Below are 19,551 nucleotides of genomic sequence, written 5' to 3'. Positions count from 1 at the left end.
AAACTATATTGAATATACTTACATAAACTATATTGAATATACTTACATAAACTATATTGAATATACTTACATAAACTATATTGAATATACTTACATAAACTATATTGAATATACTTACATAAACTATATTGAATATACTTACATAAACTATATTGAATATACTTACATAAACTATATTGAATATACTTACATAAACTATATTGAATATACTTACATAAACTATATTGAATATACTTACATAAACTATATTAAATATACTTACATAAACTATATTGAATATACTTACATAAAAGAGCAATTGCAAGGATTCACTACTACATATTAAAAATGCAAGACATGATTTTCATCCAAATTACTTTTTGTTTTGATGCAAAGCAGTTTTTTTTTTCAAAATTCACAGATGCATATGGACTCTTGTTATTGCCTTCAAATTAAATTTCCTTTTCACATTCACAAGTTTATGAATATTTCAATCTTTAAAGTTTTCCATTTGCTTGTTATTTTTGTTTGAAATCCTTTTTATATGTTTCGACCATACATTTCTTTCTTTCTTGGTTATCTGTAAAAAGACAGAAAATAAACTTTAGATATGCAATCTTGAAATGTCCGCAAATATAATCATTTAATGCATACATTTATCCCATTTATTTTAGGAAAACGTTTCATTTTCCAAGTTTTCAAATGCTTTTTCACTATTTCAATATTTATCCATAACAAAACATGCAAAGTGCCTTCAATAAGTTTCCAGACTTTTTCGTATGGGAACTTTTATTGATAGTACACACACATGAAACTGAAGTAATCTCCTTTGGCTGCAATGCACTTTTTGTACCATTCCAACAACTTCTGGAATGACCTATGGAAGTCCTCTTGTGTAAGCATATCAATGACCCTCAGCACAGCCCCTTCCATCTCAATTGTCTAATAACGACAGCCTCTAAGGTTTTCCTTGAGCTTAGGGAATAACCAAAAGTCACAAGGAGCAAGGTCTGGACTATAAGGAGAGTAAGAAACTGTCTAGATGCCCATTTTGATGAAATAGTCTGTGACAAGGATAGAGCACCCTTCAGACAAACTTTGCGCAAATTTTCCACATCTTTAGTTCCTCGTGAATAATTGGGTATACAGCTTTCACACTGACATCAAACTGTGCACTTATTGTCTCTATAGACACACAACAGCTCTTATCCATGAAATTCTTTATTCGGCCAGTCAATTCCGATGTTTTGACTTCTTTATTCCTTCCACACCTCTCATCATCCCTCACAGACTCCCTGCCTTCCTCGAATTTCTTATGCCACTGAAAAAAACTAATGCTCGATTCATGCAAGACAGTACAAAAGCAGTCTGAACCATTCCATACGTTTGTGTGGCATATTTTTCCAAGTTTAAAACAGAATTTTATTGCATATTGTTCTTCTATAGGGTTTTCATGTCCAGGCTGCATTTTTGAAATTCACCAACTGTGATGATCAGGCTTTAGTAGAGTGCATTCCAAGTCCTGCTATAGCTGTTCATTTGAAGCTGAAATAAAAAATTAGTCAGTAATCTGTATAGCAAATAACATACTGAATTTTCAAGAGTCTACGAACTTAGTCTTAGATCTGCACGCCTGTAGAACTCTGTTCCGTCTGCCTGCTTCCCTCCGGACTACAACTTGGATGTGTTCAAGTCCAATGTTAACAAATTCCTAATGAACCGCCCCCTTAAGTAAACACTTAATCAAATCTCCACACTAACGTAATATACTTGCAATAACCCTTATGCTAACATTACAAGGTGGAACGGTAATATTACAGGGTGGCACACTAACATTTAAGGGTGGAACGCTAATATTACAGGGTTGAATGCTAATATTACAGGGTGGAACGCTAACATTACAGGGTGGAACGCTAACATTTCAGGGTGGAACGCTAACATTTCAGGGTGGAACGCTAATATTACAGGGTGGAACGCTAATATTACAGGGTGGAACGCTAACATTACAGGGTTGAACGCTAATATTACAGGGTGGAACGCTAATATTACAGGGTTGAAGACTAATATTACAGGGTGGAACGCTAATATTACAGGGTGGAACGCTAATATTACAGGGTGGAACGCTAACATTACAGGGTGGAACGCTAACATTACAGGGTGGAACGCTAACATTACAGGGTTGAACGCTAATATTACAGGGTGGAACGCTAACATTTCAGGGTGGAACGCTAACATTTCAGGGTGAAACGCTAATATTACAGGGTGGAACGCTAATATTACAGGGTGGAACGCTAATATTACAGGGTGGAACGCTAACATTACAGGGTGGAACGCTAATATTACAGGGTGGAACGCTAATATTACAGGGTGGAACGCTAATATTACAGGGTGGAACGCTAATATTACAGGGTTGAAGACTAATATTACAGGGTTGAACGCTAATATTACAGGGTTGAACGCTAATATTACAGGGTGGAACGCTAATATTTCAGGGTGGAACGCTAACATTACAGGGTTGAACGCTAATATTACAGGGTGGAACGCTAATATTTCAGGGTGGAACGCTAATATTACAGGGTGGAACGCTAATATTACAGGGTGGAACGCTAACATTACAGGGTGGAACGCTAATATTTCAGGGTGGAACGCTAACATTACAGGGTTGAACGCTAATATTACAGGGTGGAACGCTAACATTTCAGGGTGGAACGCTAACATTTCAGGGTGAAACGCTAATATTACAGGGTGGAACGCTAATATTACAGGGTGGAACGCTAACATTACAGGGTTGAACGCTAACATTACAGGGTGAAACGCTAACATTACAGGGTGAAACGCTAACATTACAGGGTGGAACGCTAACATTACAGGGTGGAACGCTAATATTACAGGGTGGAACGCTAATATTACAGGGTGGAACGCTAACATTACAGGGTTGAACGCTAACATTACAGGGTTGAACGCTAACATTACAGGGTGGAACGCTAATATTACAGGGTGGAACGCTAACATTACAGGGTTGAACGCTAATATTACAGGGTGGAACGCTAATATTACAGGGTGGAACGCTAACATTACAGGGTGAAACGCTAACATTACAGGGTGGAACGCTAATATTACAGGGTTGAACGCTAACATTACAGGGTTGAACGCTAACATTACAGGGTGAAACGCTAACATTACAGGGTGGAACGCTAATATTACAGGGTGGAACGCTAACATTACAGGGTGGAACGCTAACATTACAGGGTTGAACGCTAACATTACAGGGTGGAACGCTAACATTACAGGGTGAAACGCTAACATTACAGGGTGGAACGCTAACATTACAGGGTGGAACGCTAATATTTCAGGGTGGAACGCTAATATTACAGGGTGGAACGCTAATATTACAGGGTGGAACGCTAACATTACAGGGTGGAACGCTAATATTACAGGGTGGAACGCTAATATTACAGGGTGGAACGCTAATATTACAGGGTGGAACGCTAATATTACAGGGTTGAAGACTAATATTACAGGGTTGAACGCTAATATTACAGGGTTGAACGCTAATATTACAGGGTGGAACGCTAATATTTCAGGGTGGAACGCTAACATTACAGGGTTGAACGCTAATATTACAGGGTGGAACGCTAATATTTCAGGGTGGAACGCTAATATTACAGGGTGGAACGCTAATATTACAGGGTGGAACGCTAATATTACAGGGTGGAACGCTAACATTACAGGGTGGAACGCTAATATTTCAGGGTGGAACGCTAACATTACAGGGTTGAACGCTAATATTACAGGGTGGAACGCTAACATTTCAGGGTGGAACGCTAACATTTCAGGGTGAAACGCTAATATTACAGGGTGGAACGCTAATATTACAGGGTGGAACGCTAACATTACAGGGTTGAACGCTAACATTACAGGGTGAAACGCTAACATTACAGGGTGAAACGCTAACATTACAGGGTGGAACGCTAACATTACAGGGTGGAACGCTAATATTACAGGGTGGAACGCTAATATTACAGGGTGGAACGCTAACATTACAGGGTTGAACGCTAACATTACAGGGTTGAACGCTAACATTACAGGGTGGAACGCTAATATTACAGGGTGGAACGCTAACATTACAGGGTTGAACGCTAATATTACAGGGTGGAACGCTAATATTACAGGGTGGAACGCTAACATTACAGGGTGAAACGCTAACATTACAGGGTGGAACGCTAATATTACAGGGTTGAACGCTAACATTACAGGGTTGAACGCTAACATTACAGGGTGAAACGCTAACATTACAGGGTGGAACGCTAATATTACAGGGTGGAACGCTAACATTACAGGGTGGAACGCTAACATTACAGGGTTGAACGCTAACATTACAGGGTGGAACGCTAACATTACAGGGTGAAACGCTAACATTACAGGGTGGAACGCTAACATTACAGGGTGGAACGCTAATATTACAGGGTGGAACGCTAACATTACAGGGTGGAACGCTAATATTACAGGGTGGAACGCTAATATTACAGGGTGGAACGCTAACATTACAGGGTGGAACGCTAATATTTCAGGGTGGAACGCTAACATTACAGGGTTGAACGCTAATATTACAGGGTGGAACGCTAACATTACAGGGTGGAACGCTAATATTTCAGGGTGGAACAATAATATTTCAGGGTGGAACGTTAATATTACAGGGTGGAACGCTAATATTTCAGGGTGGAACGCTAATATTTCAGGGTGGAACGCTAATATTTCAGGGTGGAACGCTAATATTACAGGGTGGAACGCTAATATTACAGGGTGGAACGCTAATATTACAGGGTGGAACGCTAACATTACAGGGTGGAACGCTAATATTTCAGGGTGGAACGCTAATATTACAGGGTGGAACGCTAATATTTCAGGGTGGAATGCTAATATTACAGGGTGGAACGCTAACATTACAGGGTGGAACGCTAATATTTCAGGGTGGAACGCTAATATTACAGGGTGGAACGCTAATATTTCAGGGTGGAACGCTAATATTACAGGGTGGAATGCTAATATTACAGGGTGGAACGCTAATATTTCAGGGTGGAACGCTAATATTACAGGGTGGAATGCTAACATTACAGGGTGGAAAGCTAATATTTCAGGGTGGAACGCTAATATTACAGGGTGGAACGCTAATATTACAGGGTGGAACGCTAATATTACAGGGTGGAACGCTAACATTACAGGGTGGAACGCTAACATTACAGGGTGGAACGCTAATATTTCAGGGTGGAACGCTAACATTACAGGGTTGAACGCTAATATTACAGGGTGGAACGCTAACATTACAGGGTGGAACGCTAATATTTCAGGGTGGAACAATAATATTTCAGGGTGGAACGTTAATATTACAGGGTTGAACGCTAATATTACAGGGTTGAACGCTAACATTACAGGGTGAAACGCTAACATTACAGGGTGGAACGCTAATATTACAGGGTGGAACGCTAATATTACAGGGTGGAACGCTAACATTACAGGGTTGAACGCTAACATTACAGGGTGGAACGCTAACATTACAGGGTGAAACGCTAACATTACAGGGTGGAACGCTAACATTACAGGGTGGAACGCTAATATTACAGGGTGGAACGCTAACATTACAGGGTGGAACGCTAATATTACAGGGTGGAACGCTAATATTACAGGGTGGAACGCTAATATTACAGGGTGGAACGCTAACATTACAGGGTGGAACGCTAATATTTCAGGGTGGAACGCTCACATTACAGGGTTGAACGCTAATATTACAGGGTGGAACGCTAACATTACAGGGTGGAACGCTAATATTTCAGGGTGGAACAATAATATTTCAGGGTGGAACGTTAATATTACAGGGTGGAACGCTAATATTACAGGGTGGAACGCTAATATTTCAGGGTGGAACGCTAATATTACAGGGTGGAACGCTAATATTACAGGGTGGAACGCTAATATTACAGGGTGGAACGCTAACATTACAGGGTGGAACGCTAATATTTCAGGGTGGAACGCTAACATTACAGGGTGGAACGCTAATATTTCAGGGTGGAACGCTAATATTTCAGGGTGGAACGCTAATATTTCAGGGTGGAACGCTAATATTACAGGGTGGAACGCTAACATTACAGGGTGGAACGCTAATATTTCAGGGTGGAACGCTAATATTACAGGGTGGAACGCTAATATTTCAGGGTGGAATGCTAATATTACAGGGTGGAATGCTAATATTACAGGGTGGAACGCTAATATTTCAGGGTGGAACGCTAATATTACAGGGTGGAACGCTAACATTACAGGGTGGAACGCTAATATTTCAGGGTGGAACGCTAATATTACAGGGTGGAACGCTAATATTACAGGGTGGAACGCTAACATTACAGGGTGGAACGCTAACATTACAGGGTGGAACGCTAATATTTCAGGGTGGAACGCTAACATTACAGGGTTGAACGCTAATATTACAGGGTGGAACGCTAACATTACAAAGTGGAACGCTAATATTTCAGGGTGGAACAATAATATTTCAGGGTGGAACGTTAATATTACAGGGTTGAACGCTAATATTACAGGGTGGAACGCTAATATTTCAGGGTGGAACGCTAATATTACAGGGTGGAACGCTAATATTACAGGGTGGAACACTAACATTACAGGGTGGAACGCTAATATTTCAGGGTGGAACGCTAACATTACAGGGTTGAACGCTAATATTACAGGGTGGAACGCTAACATTTCAGGGTGGAACGCTAACATTACAGGGTTGAACGCTAATATTACAGGGTGGAACGCTTACATTACAGGGTTGAACGCTAATATTACAGGGTGGAACGCTAACATTTCAGGGTGGAACGCTAACATTACAGGGTTGAACGCTAATATTACAGGGTGGAACGCTAATATTTCAGGGTGGAACGCTAATATTACAGGGTGGAACGCTAATATTACAGGGTTGAACGCTAACATTACAGGGTGGAACGCTAATATTACAGGGTGGAACGCTAACATTACAGGGTTGAACGCTAACATTACAGGGTGGAACGCTAACATTACAGGGTGAAACGCTAACATTACAGGGTGGAACGCTAATATTACAGGGTGGAACGCTAATATTACAGGGTGGAACGCTAATATTACAGGGTGGAACGCTAACATTACAGGGTTGAACGCTAATATTACAGGGTGGAACGCTAATATTTCAGGGTGGAACGCTAATATTACAGGGTGGAACGCTAACATTACAGGGTGAAACGCTAACATTACAGGGTGGAACGCTAATATTACAGGGTGGAACGCTAATATTACAGGGTGGAACGCTAATATTACAGGGTGGAACGCTAATATTGCAGGGTGGAACGCTAATATTACAGGGTGGAACGCTAATATTTCAGGGTGGAATGCTAATATTTCAGGGTGGAACGCTAATATTTCATGATAGAATGCTAACATTACAAGGTGGAACGCTAATATAACAGGGTGGAACGCTAACATTTCAGGGTGGAACGCTAATATTACAGGGTGGAACGCTAATATTACAGGGTGGAACGCTAATATTTCAAGGTGGAACATTAATATTACAGGGTTGAATGCTAATATTACAGGGTGGAACGCTAACATTACAGGGTTGAACGCTAATATTACAGGGTGGAACGCTAATATTACAGGGTGGAACGCTAATATTTCAGGGTGGAATGCTAATATTTCAGGGTGGAATGCTAATATTTCATGATAGAATGCTAACATTACAAGGTGGAACGCTAATATAACAGGGTGGAACGCTAACATTTCAGGGTGGAACGCTAATATTACAGGGTGGAACGCTAATATTACAGGGTGGAACGCTAATATTTCAAGGTGGAACATTAATATTACAGGGTTGAATGCTAATATTTCAGGGTGGAACGCTAACATTACAGGGTGGAACGCTAACATTACAGGGGTGAACGCTAACATTTCAGGGTGGAACGCTAACATTTCAGGGTGGAACGCTAACGTTTCAGGGTGGAACGCTAACGTTTCAGGGTGGAACGCTAACATTACAGGGTGGAACGCTAACATTTCAGGGTGGAACGCTTACATTTCAGGGTGGAACGCTAATATTACAGGGTAGAATTCTAATATTACAGGGTGGAACGCTAATATTACAGAGTTGAACACTAACATTTCAGGGCGGAACGCTAACATTTCAGGGTGGAACGCTAACATTACAGGGTGGAACGCTAACATTTCAGGGTGGAACGCTAACATTACAGGGTGGAATGCTAACATTACAGGGTGGAACGCTAACATTACAGGGTGGAACGCAAACATTTCAGGGTGGAACGCTAACATTTCAAGGTGGAACATTAATATTTCAGGGTTGAATGCTAATATTAAAAGGTGGAACGCTAATATTTCAGGGTGGAACGTTAATATTACAGGGTGGAACGTTAATATTACAGGGTGGAACGCTAATATTACAGGGTGGAACGCTAATATTTCAGGGTGGAACGCTAATATTTCAGGGTGGAACGTTAATATTACAGGGTGGAACGCTAATATTTCAGGGTGGAACAATAATATTTCAGGGTGGAACGTTAATATTACAGGGTGGAACGCTAATATTACAGGGTGGAACGCTAATATTTCAGGGTGGAACGCTAATATTTCAGGGTGGAACGCTAACATTACAGGGTGGAACGCTAATATTTCAGGGTGGAACGCTAATATTACAGGGTGGAACGCTAATATTTCAGGGTGGAACGCTAATATTTCAGGGTGAAACGCTAACATTACAGGGTGGAACGCTAATATTTCAGGGTGGAACGTTAATATTTCAGGGTGGAACGCTAACATTAAAAGGTGGAACGCTAATATTACAGGGTGGAACGCTAATATTACAGGGTGGAACGTTAATATTACAGGGTGGAATGCTAACATTACAGGGTGGAACGCTAACATTACAGGGTGGAACGTTAATATTTTAGGGTGGAATGCTAATATTTCAGGATAGAACGCTAACATTACAGGGTGGAAAGCTAATATTACAGGATGGAACGTTAATATTTCAGGGTGGAACGCTAACATTAAAAGGTGGAACGCTAACATTACAGGGTGGAACGTTAATATTTTAGGGTGGAATGCTAATATTTCAGGATAGAACGCTAACATTACAGGGTGGAAAGCTAATATTACAGGATGGAACGCTAATATTACAGGGTGGAACGCTAACATTTCAGGGTGGAATGCTAACATTACAGGGTGGAACGCTAACATTACAGGGTTGAACGCTAACATTTCAGGGTGGAACGCTAACATTTCAGGGTGGAACGCTAACATTACAGGGTTGAACACTAACATTTCAGGGTGGAACGCTAACATTTCAGGGTGGAACGCTAACATTTCAGGGTGGAACGCTAACATTACAGGGTGGAACGCTTACATTTCAGGGTGGAACGCTAATATTACAGGGTGGAATGCTAATATTACAGGGTGGAACGCTAACATTTCAGGGTTGAACGCTAACATTACAGGGTGGAATGCTAACATTACAGGGTGGAACGCTAACATTACAGGGTGGAACGCAAACATTTCAGGGTGGAACGCTAACATTTCAAGGTGGAACATTAATATTTCAGGGTTGAATGCTAATATTACAGGGTGGAACGCTAATATTTCAGGGTGGAACGTTAATATTTCAGGGTGGAACGCTAACATTAAAAGGTGGAACGCTAATATTACAGGGTGGAATGCTAACATTACAGGGTGGAACGCTTACATTACAGGGTGGAACGTTAATATTTTAGGGTGGAATGCTAATATTTCAGGATAGAACGCTAACATTACAGGGTGGAAAGCTAATATTACAGGATGGAACGCTAATATTACAGGGTGGAACGCTAACATTAAAAGGTGGAACGCTAACATTACAGGGTGGAACGCTAACATTTCAGGGTGGAATGCTAACATTACAGGGTGGAACGCTAACATTACAGGGTTGAATGCTAACATTTCAGGGTGGAACGCTAACATTTCAGGGTGGAACGCTAACATTACAGGGTTGAACACTAACATTTCAGGGTGGAACGCTAACATTTCAGGGTGGAACGCTAACATTTCAGGGTGGAACGCTAACATTACAGGGTGGAACGCTAATATTACAGGTGGAACGCCAATATTACAGAGTGGAATGCTAAAAGTGTCGCCTTAAAGCAAACAACATTACAGCTCTATTTTAAGCATTGAAAAAAATCAATTCAGGTAACTTGATTATGTAGTAGAGCTGACATCTATTTAATGTAACCGCCTTCAGCCTCAATCAACACCTCAACACTGATCTGGAACTGGAAGCATGTCTTTTCCACAAGCACTGGCAGGAGCTTGGTGAATACTTAGCAGGTGGTGACGATCAGGCTGGCTTTGGTGCTGTGGGAGGTCATGTTGGTGATGTTTTTGATGTATGACCAAACGAAATAGTCCAGCAGGTTCAGGCCGGAGGAGGATTGGTGGCTATTAAAAGAAGGGTATAAAGTCGTATGACTCCTTCTAAAGCCAAGCTGGGATCTCTTTGGACTCATGGGCCAGTGCAAAGTCATGCTGCCACACCCAGGGTCTGCCAGTGGCCACCCGATTTTATCAGGGGATCACTACACTCTTCAGCACATCAAGGTACACTTTGGTGTTGACTTTTATGCCAGCCTTAGAAGATGTGAGGTGGCATGATGTGACCATCACTTAAAACCACACCAAAGGCAATAACTGTGGCCAGAATCTTTTTCATCACCCTGGGTACGTCCCTGTTATTTGTGGCAACCCAGTGATGCATTTTGAGGGTGCTGGCAATGGTCCTGTTGTAATAACTTGGATCAGTAGAGAGCATGAGTTGTACAGTGGCGCATCTCTGATCTTGCTCGTTGAACATTGTGTCACTTTCAGATATGATAGGTTTCTATCGCTCTCGGGATTTGTACACAACTTGACGACTAGTAGATGGTCTACAGCAACAAAAAAGAAAACTGTTTTTTATCAAATGGAAATGGAATCAGGTGGTCTTTTCTTTCCATCCTGTACAGGCAATAAAGCCAGCTCCATATGAAAGGAAAAGGTCCATTCTGATGCGATAAGTATTATGTTAGAGTGAATGTCTAAGACAAAGGAAATATGTCTAACAATTCTACGAAGATTTTTGAGATCAGCCAACCTTAATATATGAAAAAAATGCTGCAGAGAAAGGGCCAGTTAGGATTGGATTATAGAACCATTAGTACACCCTTATAACATCACAAGTGAATTTGAGAAGTTTTATTACCACACAGCAGTAAGGTCACGCATATAAAATCATCAGTAGGTTCTTTGAAAAAACAGGGGTGTGTTCGAAAAAAATGTTTCTGTTTAGAGCACAATTGAAGTATGATACTTGACTTTTGCATTTTAAACTTTAATTCAAGCCATTATATAAATTTTTTTTATAAAATCAACATCTTTCACGAAAAACACCCGTCTAGCTGAATCCACTATGAAAAATTTCCCCCACTCTATATCTGTGCCTAAATCAAAACGTGGATTCCATGAACAAAGCTTCTTTCTTAGAACTGCACGCCTGCGGAACTCTGTTCCGTCTGCCTTCTTCCCTCTGGACTACAACTTGGATGTCTTCAAGTCTAATGTTAACAAATTCCTAATGAACCGCCCCCCTTTAGTAAACATTTCATCAAATCTCCACACTAACGTAATGTACTTGCAATAACCCTTATCCCTGAGTGGCTTCCGGGCCTTGATAAGTGGTGATCACTGTGTAAAAAAAAAAAAAAAAAAAATACATTTTCAACATAACAATGTAGAGTCACTACAGGGAGGCAGGTGAAGCTGTGGTGTCGTATTTCTGATATTTTTATTAAATATAAACTAAAAATAAAAATGTATCTATATATAAATGATAATAAGCTTTAAAAAAAAATAGAATAATTAACCTGTTTTCGGATTGGTCCAAAACTTCTGGTTATTTGAAGCCGCCATAAAAAAATAAATAAAAGAACCGCCATCTATTAGCATAGCAAGAAAGTAATCGTTCGTTTTGGAAATTAGAAGAGCATCGTCACCCCCCCCCCTCCCCGGGCAGCTATACTCTGGTAAGTCGGCTCGTTATATCATACATTTGGGGGGGGGGGATTTAATTTTTCAAGTTGGATCCAATTTTTGTTGTGCGTTAGTTTATTAACGATGAAGATACAGAACAGTAAAGAATGGATTTCTACATAACACCATTGTTCCAGTGCGGTTCATGTTCTGCATAACTGCTGAAGCGTATTGAGGTCTTTTCCTGATCCTGGTGAACTTGAAGAAAGAATCTGATCAACTTTAATCATCCTTCTAGTATAAGGGAGTACATGAACAGATAAAAACCAAGTGTATTAAGTTTTGTAGGCCTATCTAGTCTCTTGAAAGTATTCACAAAACCTACAAAGCTTCCTTCCAATGCACCACGGTGTGTCCCCAACTCGCTTGTATCTGAATTGGGGAAAATTTGGTTGAAAAATAGTCGATTTCACTGATTGTGATGACAATAAAAATATGGGAATGTGGAACATTTGTTGATCATTCAATCCCGGACAATGTCGGATCTTCCTGCTAGTACTAAACAGATTTTAACTCCAAATGGTTCTTAACTAAAAAAAAAAATAGAATAATTTAATATTTTATATTATTTAATTGGAATTCATTATTGAGATGAGAATCATTTTGCAGACTATTATCCTCTTATCAGCTTTGGGTAGGATTGAAACTATCTTCAGACAAATCCCACCTGGAACCATAGACGGCAGTAATTGCTGAGAATGCAGTTAGGAGATTCAAAATTCCTATCTGTCGCGGTTACCACCTGACAACGGCCTGAGGAATAGTTGGCCGAAAAGTTGTGAAACAACAACTAATAAAGATGAGAATAATAGTCCGTAATAAATAAATTAATATAAATAATACTCATCTCAATAATGAATCCTAATTAAAATAATATTTATACCATTCCATACGGACCCAACCATGGAAGATCAGATAATAAATAAACGTGGATTTATAAGACCTAAAAACCCAACCTTGATCGCGCTTCGGGGCCCGTGGCACAGTTGATAGAGACATTGAATCTCTACGGTTCCAGATGAGAATTGTTTGAAGATAACAGTTTCAATCCTACCCAAAGTCGGCCAGAGGCTTACTTGGCCAAATCGTGGTGAGACGACAACTATGGAAAGTAGTTACTGCTGAGAATGCAGTCAGGAGATTCAGAGTTCCTATCCTGTTGCGGTTACCACCTGACGAAGGCCAGAGAAATAGTTGGCCGAAACGTCATGAAACAATAACTAAGAAAAGATGAGGATAATAGTCCACAATAAAAAAATAAAGAAAAACAAATTTTATAATTAAGCAAGGCGTAGTAATTTGATTGGCCATGATGAATAAAAATGGAGGAGACAACTCAATTTGAACTATCGAGAACAAAATCATCTAGTATCAAAAATCGCTAAAAATTCAAAATTTTTATTTTCTTAAAAATAAAACAAAAAAAAAAGAAACTATTTGATAAATTTATGTGATTTTTCCGTTTTTTTTTTTTTAAATAAGTGTCATTCAAAATAAGCACCCACATTTTTTATCGCCTTGGAAAATTTTTAGAATATTACATTTTCGAGTGCTTATTCAGACTCGCACTTATGGTGGCAATAAAAAATAAAGAAAATACAGAAAAATCTCTATGATGTACATACGCGTTACAGAACAAAGATGTCATATTCTAAAATTTACAAAAATCAATCAAGTAGTGGATGATTTTTATCGAATGTTTTTCAAACCAAATAAACGTTTTAAAGTGAATAAAACCACTTAAAACTTTTCCAGATAGTAACTTATCTTGCCTTTAATACACACGGGCAAAATGAATTCCAATGCTCAAAATACATAAACATTTTGATTCCTCCCTTTACTTAAAAGTTCACCAAAAATCAGGAAATTAACCAAAGAAGTTAATTGACACATTTTTTGGTGGACCTGAACGAGTCGTCCCCCTCCCCGCCATAAAATCAATTCCTTTTCATGTATTCTTATTTTTTCTGTGAATCCTCGTCAATAACAGACTTAATTTTTCTATTATAGGTATGTGCAAAATTAATGCCGATGTTTAAAATGCATAAACATTTTGATTCCTCCCTTTACTTAAAAATTCACCAAAAATCAGGAAATCAACCAATTTTAATGAAATTTTTCAGTATTTTTTTTTTTTTTTTTTTTTTTACACAGTGATCACCACTTATCAAGGCCCGGAAGCTACTCAGGGATAAGGGTTATTGCAAGTACATTAATTTAGTGAGGAGATTTGCTGAAGTGTTTACTTAAGGGGGCGGTTATTTTATTTTTATTTTCTCACACTTGTTTTTGTTTTGGTTGAACGAAGAGAGAATCGCTCGCTTTGGGGGGATAATTAAGATATTGTTTTTTTGTACAAACAAGGTGTTTTTTTTTTTATTTAATTCAATATCTTAGAACTTTACTAATTTTTTTTTTTTTTTTACATCACCACTTCACCCGGAAGCCACTCGGGGGGGGGGGGTTATTGCGTGTCCGTAATCAGTGGGAGAGCCAGAATACTAATATTTATCTTTGGGTTTGTATTACTGTACACAGATTCGAAAAAGTTGTCAAAAAACAAATATATAACAAATAAATGTTATCAAAGGCAAGATAAGTTACTTTTCTACCAAACTGGATATATTTTTTGTGTTTTTATTCAATGTAACATATTTATTCAGCTCGAAAAACATGCAGTATTTACCGATGTGTATTGGAAAATTCAAAATGGCGGCCGACTCTCTCTCTCTCGGAGAGGGTAAGTTTGGAAAAAGGTGTAATAAATAATAAACTAGACAAAATACTGTTAGAAATTCGCTCAATATATGTTACCGTGACATAAGTTGACATATATTCGGTTGTTTTTTAATAGTATTTTGTCTAGTTTATTATTTATAATACCTTTTCCCAAACTTACCCTCTCCGAGAGAGAGAGTCGGCCGCCATTTTGAATTTTCCAATACATCGGTAAACACTGCATGTTTTTGAGCTGAATAAACATGTTACATTGAATAAAAACACGAAAATTATATCCAGTTTGGTAGAAAAGTAACTTATCTTGCCTTTAATAACATTTATTTGTTATATATTTGTTTTTTGACAACTTTTTCGAATCTATGTGTACAGTAATACAAACCCACATTTTTCATTATAACTTCTTTTTTTTTTCACATGTACAAATATTTTTTTTTGGGGGGGGTAACTTTAGACTTTAATACTCAACTCCCTAAAAGTCTTTCAAATACAATCAAAAAGTAGTCGGAAACTTACAAAAACCCAACTTTTAAAACTATTTCCCACCCCCAATCTTTATGCTTCCATTGTTGTCCGTACCTAGCCTGTAATAACATTTGTTATATTTTTTAATTTTCGACCACTTTTTGCGAATCTCTGTAGATTGAAAAAAAACAAACTCCACAAAAGTAATTTAATTGAAAAGCGAACAAATAAAAACTGAAAATAATCTCAAATATTTTTTTTTTTTTTAAATAAGCAATCTGGGCTATGTCCCTTGTTTCTGCAATATTTTTAATACATCTGTCGCCTTTTGGCAAAGATCAAAGTGTAGTATCTGTTCTTCAGATGCGACACTTCCATTTCTCGTTCTCTTTCAGTCGAGGAGAAATCCTTCACGACTGAGACAATTTTTTATTTTTGTACCTTTTCTCCGCGTTAAAAAACGACCCTGGTGTCTAACTCTGCCCCGTGGGGAGGCATTGTAAATAGGTACAACATGATGTTGTAACAATATCTGTCGCCTTCCTTTGTTACAAGCACCCAAAATAGCCAAATCAATCAAAACTTTTTTTTACAAAAGATAGAAATTAAATTCTATTATTTGAGTTTAAAAAAAAAATGAAATTAAAGAAATACTTACTTTTACATTAAATTTTTTTTCTTCTTTTTTTTTTTTTACTTCTAAAAGATTATTTGTTCATTCGTAGTAAAGAAAAACACACCAAAACGGTTAACGGACATAATGGCAGGGGAGATAATTCATAATCCACTTCCGTTCTTCGCAGCCTTCTAGGGTTTTGGCTTCTTTTTTTTTTTTTTAATCTTCAAAAATATATATTTTGCCTTTAATTCTGGCCTTTTTTCTGCTTATTTTACAAAAATATTTGACATTAATTGTCAAAAAAAAAAAAAAAAAAGAAAAAAAAAAGCGTAATAATAATTTTTAAAAGCAGTTTGCTCTTCAAATATCGTAGTAGTCTTAACTACGGCCTTTTCTTGGTACTAGTCACTACTCATGCACTCATGCAGAGAGTGATGATACGTGCTGAAATAATAACGTTATTTAAAAAGCCATTCTTAACATGGGGAGGGTGTTGTGTACCTATTCTGTGCTTTAACCTTACAATTGAATAAAAAAAAATCATAAAACTTTAATTAAACTTGGAAATACGATTTAAAAAAAAATAGCGCGGCACTCTCTGCATTAGCACCTTTTCCTTTAATGTTTTAAAAATAATCTATTTGAAAGCAATAATATAATAACTAATTATTACAGACTATCTATTTGAAAGCACTAGTATAAATAACGAAAAAATATTGAATTTCAAAACAAATGGTAACTATGCAATTATCAGGTTTAAAATAGTAGCATATCCAAAATTACGAAAAACGATAAGGTACAAATTAATTAGTCATAAAAAGGACATTTGAAAAAGCTAGCGATTTGGTTTCCAAACCTACTGATTCGAATTGGTGAGTTAACGGGACGTAATTAAGTTTTCAATTTCTCAGAAATTTTATGTCAATTCCAAAAAATAATTTCAAAACGTTTTGAAAACAATTAAAAAAGTTATTTAAAAAATACATCGCAAATTGGGTCTGTGTTTCTATACACATAGATTTAAAAAAATGTTCAAAAAACAAATAACCAATAAATGTTACCAAAGGCAAGATAAGATTGTAGTGGACTGGTGGATATTTAGGGAATTTCCCTAATAAAATAAAATAACACAATTCTATGAACAATGACAAACAACTTCTTCAACTTAACAAGGGAAAGGTTTATTTGCAAAGCGTACTGAAGGAAGAAAGTAGAGTCGGGTCTCCACTGCCTTACGAGGTAGTTACAACCCGCGGCTGTCGTCAATACCTTTTGTAGGAGCAGCGAAGAGAACAGGCGTCTAGCCCCGACGAAGACTGGTAGCGTAAGAGAGAGTTTTCTTCTGGGACCGGAAGCTGTCTGGTCCCTAGGGGTCAATTTGTATTCGTGCGCAAGTCCTCAGATTGGACAGTCTAGCGCCTCATCACTCACTCAGAGGAAGCGAATGCGCGAGAAGAAAAGGGGTCCATTTGTGTCTGCTACATAACCCCTTGCTTAGGCTGAAAGCCGACAGAGAGAAAGGTAGCATAACAAATAGCAGAAAGAAAAATACAATAAGAAATGTCCGTCTCTTTAGGTTATTTTCTTGCAGAAAAAAAATGTTCTTACTTTTCTGTGAAAAGATGGAATATTTGCAGAAAACGTTCTGCTCTAAAAAGGAGAGAAGAAAAAATGTTCTTTTTCAACAGAAATACACTGTTTTGCAAAGTCTCTTCGGCCAATGTACCCGTCGACCACTACGTGTAGTGGTCACATAATTGTTCTCACGTGGAACATTTACCTCAGGTGTATGATTATGCTGTGTGTATGTTGGAGGAATGTGTGGCTCAGGTGTTAATGTGTCCAGAAAGGCTCTTTTTACCCTATCTACCGATACTGTCTCTTTTTTACCACTAATGTCTAGGATAAAAGTTTTATCAGTGCGTGAAAGCACGCGATAAGGGCCAGTGTAAGGTGGAGTTAGGGGGGCTTTTACTGCGTCCTTTCTAAGGAACACGTGAGTCCATGTCGCTATGTCCTTCGGAACCAAAGATTTAATGGTCTGTTCCCTAGGGTGCATCGGCGGTAGCTTACTGAGATAAGCTCGTAGTCTGTTGACATATAGAGCTGTGTCAGTTGATATATCCTCTATCGGGGTCAGCATCTGACCTGGCAACGATAGAGGTGCTCCATAGACCAGTTCGGCTGCGGAATATCCCAGGTCCTCCTTGATTGATGCCCGACAGCCAAGAAGGATGACCGGTATGTACTCGCTCCATCGCTGTTGATCAGGGTAAGCGCGTAATGCAGCTTTCAATTGGCGATGGAAGCGTTCTATCATCCCATTTGAAGCAGGGTGATAGCTTGTTGTCCGAATGCGAGTGATCCCGAGGATCTTGGACAGTTCCCGGAATAGGTGGGATTCGAATTGTGCACCACGATCAGTGGTGATTGTAGTGGGAACTCCGTAGCGCGATATCCAGCCTGATATAAGGGCTCGCGCTACAGATTCAGCCGAAATGTCACTAAGTGGGATGGCTTCTGGCCACCGTGTGAAACGGTCTATGCAGGTCAGGAGATAAGTGAATCCCTGACTGACCGGCCATGGTCCAACCAAGTCAATGTGAACATGGCTAAACCGAGCGTCTGGGGTGCTGAATGTTCCAAGGGGTGCGCGGATATGCTCGTGCACCTTTGATTTTTGGCAGGATACACAGGAACGTGACCAAGCAATGATGTCACGCCTCATGTTAGGCCAGAAAAATCTAGCTGTAATCAGCTTTACTGTGGCTTTGCGTCCGGGGTGTGCCAGGTTGTGTAGAGTGTCGAAAACAACTCTACGGTGGGTCGTTGGAACGAATGGTCGAGGTGAATCCGTTGAGGTGTCACAGATGATCTGCGTGTCAGAAGTAGGCACGGGCAGATATGCGAATTTGCAAGTCCCGAATTCAGGTGACGATGGATCCAACGTGTCCAGACTTGGCTGGTCCAAGGCCATCTGTTGCAAATCGATATCCGATGGTGAGGACAGAGAATTGATGGGCAGGCGAGACAATGCGTCTGCTGCTGCGTTCTGCTCACCCGCGATATGTCGGATATCACTAGTAAACTGCGAAACAAAGTCCAAATGACGTGTTTCGCGGGGAGAATATTTGTCCGGCTTAGCACGCAGTGCGTATGTAAGCGGACGGTGATCGGTGTAGATCACAAATTGTCGGCCCTCGAGTGAATGTTGGAAGTGTTTCACTGCGAGGTACATTGCCAGTAGTTCGCGGCCAAACGTGCTGTAACGTTGTTCGGCCGGTTTCAGCTGTCGCGAAAAGTATGCTAGAGGTTGTAACTGTTGTTGGTGCTGCTGTTGCAGCACTGCACCTACAGCTGTGCCCGATGCATCAACGACCAGTGAAAACTGGGCATCGGGTACAGGATGTGCCAGCAAAGATGTCGTCGCTAGTTTATTTTTCACTTCCGCAAATGCTTTAAGTTGGATCTCATTAAGTGAGATCTGCTCGTTTTTCTTCTTCCTGTTACGTAACAGGTCGGAAAGAGGAGCTAAGAGATCCGCACAGTGTGGGATAAAGCGTCTGTAGTAATTCAACAGACCAAGGAAGTGCCTAAGTTGGCGAAGTGAAGTGGGCGGTTGA

At 39.3% G+C, this 19,551-nt stretch overlaps 1 long non-coding RNA gene across 1 annotated transcript in view; it reads right to left on the bottom strand.

The window, feature by feature from the left end:
- The window catches only part of LOC145269673 (uncharacterized), a 73,711-nt gene extending 57,522 nt beyond the window's left edge, over positions 1-16,189 (bottom strand). The window contains exons 1-2 of the long non-coding RNA XR_013865169.1: positions 15,968-16,189; positions 287-559 (exon numbers count right to left, since the gene is read on the bottom strand). This is a non-coding gene — a long non-coding RNA (uncharacterized LOC145269673). The remainder of the gene's footprint in view (positions 1-286; positions 560-15,967) is intronic.
- Positions 16,190-19,551: the final 3,362 nt, after the last annotated feature.

The sequence above is a fragment of the Euprymna scolopes genome, chromosome 45, assembly GCF_053919585.1.
Source record: "Euprymna scolopes isolate OS-2025 chromosome 45, ASM5391958v1, whole genome shotgun sequence".
NCBI lineage: Eukaryota > Metazoa > Mollusca > Cephalopoda > Sepiida > Sepiolidae > Euprymna > Euprymna scolopes.
Note: the sequence above shows the minus strand (reverse complement) of the source record. Positions and strands in the feature narration are given on the sequence as shown.